Source organism: Mytilus trossulus, chromosome 4 (assembly GCF_036588685.1).
Source record: "Mytilus trossulus isolate FHL-02 chromosome 4, PNRI_Mtr1.1.1.hap1, whole genome shotgun sequence".
NCBI lineage: Eukaryota > Metazoa > Mollusca > Bivalvia > Mytilida > Mytilidae > Mytilus > Mytilus trossulus.
In genome coordinates, this window is record NC_086376.1 from 20,279,401 (window position 1) to 20,284,472 (window position 5,072).

Consider the following 5,072-nt stretch of genomic DNA (forward strand, 5'->3'; position numbering starts at 1 on the left):
ATAATGTGTTTACACATGTCAGTTGATACGTTATGATTGTGCATGTTCACACTAAACTGATTTCATATATACAAGAGTGTGACCTTACGCAGAAACTGCTCCAACAAAGTTATGAGGAGGAAAGATTATAAATAAAACTCCATATATGTTATGGACACCATCACGAATGGGTTAATCCATACGAAGTGTTTGCGTCTAAAATAACTAAGGACTCTTTAACCAAGTCTTATATTGTGGTTTACCATTTACATCGTCTGGTCTTTTAAGTACCGATAATGGCCTTTTCCGAATATGACCCGTTTGCTGAGTGTGAATTCGCATTGATATAAGACGTGTCACGGTATTTGTTTATCCAACATTCATGTATTTAGTTGTGATGTTGTATATGTAATTCTGATCGGATATTGTTAAATTTGAAATCGTTTGAAGTTGTAATTTTTATATTTATTTTCTATTCGTATGTCAAAGTAAAGATAATTAACCAGTCAGTTCATATAATAAGATTTTAGTTTAACATGTTTAAAGCAACTATATGTTCGCAATCTTTTTGTTTTTCAGTTTGATTTAGAAAAAATACAAACATAGCCAGATAATGCAATTAATTATCCAATTACTTATACAATTCTATACCAATATTCTTGTAATTGTTATGAAATACATTAAATAACATAATTACAAACCTAATCTTGAATTATATAAATTTTTTAGAATGTAACCGGTAACACCACTTTTGATGTGTTGATCAGTCGTGTGACCGACAGTTTGTGGTGCTGTTTTTGTGTGCTGTCCTAGGTTATTTTACGTGTTTGTTTTTATTAAGTCATCATGGTCATTAGCATGTCGAAATGTACTATTATATTGTTTATTTGTGTACATCTTTGTCCTGAATGTTCTTGCCTTCTACTGTATTCCTGTCATGTAAAGTTGTCATTTTAGCGTTATATTTGACATTGCCATAAAAAGTGCGAGGTTTGGGTTGCCACAAAACTAGCTTAAACCCACTATTTTTTCTTAAAATGTTCTATACCAAATCAGGAAAATGGTAGTTGTTATCTTAAAGTCCTTTTCTGTGTGTTGCATACTCGTTTTTTTGTTGTTGCACTTCCGTTTTTCTGTTGTTTCGTTGTTTCCCACTTATAGATGATGTGTTTCCCTCGGTTTTATTTTATAACCCGGATTTGTTTTCTCTCAATCGATTTATTGAACAGCGGTATACTGCTGTTGCATGTATTTACCAAAAACAGTATTACTATCATTTACACAATTTTGTTGTGGTTCAACAGTCTAAATAAAGGCTATCTATGAATGAACATATCTTTAGGTATATGTTATTGGAATTAAAAAAATTGCAGAATATTCTTTATATCAAATTTAACAAACTGCGTAGAAAATGTCTTTGTACATATATTGAACTACTACTATCACATTATAGTGGTTGATATATATCTAAAGTTATGGTGTAATCAGGTTTTCCAAAGTTATTCATTTTGTCTGTAAATATATACATGTACTAGTAATTGATTTAAGATAATGTTATTGACATCGAAGTATCATGTGAATAATGTGTACGGATACATGCTTTCCTGTGTAGTTCGGGCGAAACATGGAATCAATCATATTAGTTATAATAGGTCAACTGTTACACACGTTCAAGTACGAAATGCTTGTTGACTACATCATGTACATTCAGACACATTTCTGTATATAACCGCCTCCTGGTGTTAAGAATTCTTCCAAAAGAAATGTTTTCTTATAACAATATATCTATAATAATTTATAAATTCGAATATTTTGTGTGTTCTGTTGATAAAACTGCCAAATAATCACATTGCATATGCGGTGTTTGGTTTCATAACAACTAGTAATCCGAGAATTAAATTCATGTAATGTAACCTTGTCATTCAATCTCTAAATGTGAATATTTATTTAATTTGAGAATATTTGCTAAACATAGTGCAGTTCAATAGTCGCTGAAAGTCACACCACCTTGATTTAAAGAACAACTGCAATGTGTAAATTTTTTATGTGGTATTTTATTGTCGCAATTAAGTAGAAGCTGGAGGATTAAACCTGGTTTGAATAATATTATATAAATCTAATATATTTTAACTACAATGTTTCAAACATATATTTCCTAATTTTTCAGCTAGTTTTAAAGTTTATGAATTTCTCGAATTACATTAGCTACATGTGATATGTTTTATTTCACCGTGTAGTAAGCATGCATAATTTAAACATTTAATATCATATGGTAAGTCATAAAAAGTAATATCTTACTTCGTTTTCCTATATTTCTTCTGCATGTTCTGCATGTTCTCGCAGTGACAAAATTTATCTCACTATCTCCTTACTTACATCATGTACATATCGATCTATACATATATCTTCAATTTTAATCACCTTCGACCAGTTACGTTAATCCAAAAAAGGTCAGAAGCAAATCTAGAGGAAACATTGAAAAAGGAACGTCCTTTTGTAAATATTGCAATTATTCACACATTTTTAGTTGATGAGAAGTTTTTGATCCAAACAAATGTTTTCTTTTTCTTTTGATTACTTACGTGTGTTTTGATTAATAAATTGATTGTAGCTGCTTTTATGTCTAAATTTCATCAAACTTTTTCTTTATAAAGATTGAATATGGACTATAAAGCGAATGTCATACAAGAATACATAAAACCACATTTTCTACATCAGAAAATGCCTGTACGCAGTCAGAAATATGATAGTTTGGTGTGTTTGAGCTTTTGATTTAGCCATTTGTTTATTAACTATACGTTTTGGGATATTTTTTTTAATTTATTTTTACAATAGATGACAACAGAAGCATCAACGGCTCCACGACATAAGTTACACCACTATTTATTTAAGCAATACAGAACAAGAATAAATTAACAGAAAGCATAATAGGCAGCCGTAGTTTAACAATGTTCAAAACTCATGAATTGATTAAAAAAAAAAAAAAATACAGGCCACTTAAACAAAAACTGAACAATACTGGTGCGTCTACCATACATACATACATGCAACGCTATTCAACTCCTCGCTCAGTCAAAATGTCAAAGACAATAAAAACTCCTCGCTCAGTCAAAATGTCAGAGTCAATAACTACTCCTCGCTCAGTCAAAAGTCAATGACTACTCCTCGCTCAGTCAAAAGTCAATAACTACTCCTCGCTCAGTCAAAATGTCAAAGTCAATAACTGCTCCTCGCTCAGTCAAAATGTCAAAGTCAATAACTACTCCTCGCTCAGTCAAAAGTCAATAACTACTCCTCGCTCAGTCAAAATGTCAAGGTCAATAACTACTCCTCGCTCAGTTAAAAGTCAATAACTACTCCTCGCTCAGTCAAAATGTCAAAGTCAATAACTACTCCTCGCTCAGTCAAAAGTCAATAACTACTCCTCGCTCAGTCAAAATGTCAAAGTCAATAACTGCTCCTCGCTCAGTCAAAAGTCAATAACTACTCCTCGTGCAGTCAAAATGTCAGAGTCAACAACTACTCCTCGCTGAGTCAAAATGTCAAAGTCAATAACTTCTCCACACTCAGTCAAAATTTCAGAGTCAATTACTGCTCCTCGCTCAGTCAAATGTCAAACTTAATAACAAGAGTCAATAACTACTCCTTCCTCAGTCAAAATGCCAAAGTCAATAACTACTCCTCGATCAGTTAAAATGTCAAAGTCAATAACTACTCCTTGCTCAGTCAAAATTTCAGAGTCAATAACTACTCCTCGCTCAGTCAAAATGTCAGAGTAACTAACAACTCCTCGTTCAGTCAAAATTTCAATGTCAATAACTACTCCTCGCTCAGTCAAAATGTCAAAGTCAATAACTACTCTTTGCTCAGTTAAAATGTCAAAGTCAATAACTGCTCCTCGCTCAGTCAAAATGACAGAGTCAATAACTACTCCTTGCACAGTCAAAATGTCAGAGTCAATAACTACTCCTCGCTCAGTAAAAATGTCACAGTCAATAACTTCTCCTTGCTCAGTCAAAATTCAGAGTCAATAACTACTCCTCGCTCAGTCAAAATATCACAGTCAATAACTAATCCTTGTTCAGTCAAAATCTCAATGTCAATAACTACTCCTCGCTCAGTCAAAATGTCACAGCCAATAACTACTCCTTGTTCAGTCAAAATTTCAATGTCAATAACTACTCCTCGCTCAGTTAAAATGTCACAGTCAATAACTACTCCTTGTTCAGTCAAAATTTCAATGTCAATAACTACTCCTCGCTCAGTTAAAATGTCACAGTCAATAACTACTCCTTGCTCAGTCAAAATTTCAGAGTCAATAACTACTCCTCGCTCAGTCAAAATGTCACAGTCAATAATTACTCCTTGCTCAGTCAAAATTTAGAGTCAATAACTACTCCTCGTTCAGTCAAAATGTCAGAGTTACTAACAACTCCTCGTTCAGTCAAAATTTCAATGTCAATAACTACTCCTCGCTCAGTCAAAATGTCAAAGTTAATAACTACTCTTTGCTCAGTTAAAATGTCAAAGTCAATAACTGCTCCTCGCTCAGTCAAAATGACAGAGTCAATAACTACTCCTTGCACAGTCAAAATGTCAGAGTCAATAACTACTCCTCGCTCAGTCAAAAGTCAATAACTACCCCTCGCTCAGTCAAAATGTCAAAGTCAATTACTGCTCCTCGCTCAGTCAAAATATCAAAGTCAATAACTACTCCTCGCTCAGTCAAAAGTCAATAACTACTCCTCGCTCAGTCAAAATGTCAAAGTCAATAACTACTCCTCGCTCAGTCAAAATGTCAAGGTCAATAACTGCTGCTCGCTCAGTCAAAATGTCAAAGTCAATAACTACTCCTCGCTCAGTCAAAAGTCAATAACTACTTCTCGCTCAGTCAAAATGTCAAAGTCAATAACTACTCCTCGCTCAGTCAAAAGTCAATAACTACTCATCGCTCAGTCAAAATGTCAAAGTCAATAACTACTCCTCGCTCAATCAAAATGTCAAAGTCAATAACTGCTCCTCGCTCAGTCAAAAAACAATAACTACTCCTCGCTCAGTCAAAATGTCAGAGTCAATAATTACTTCTCGCTCAG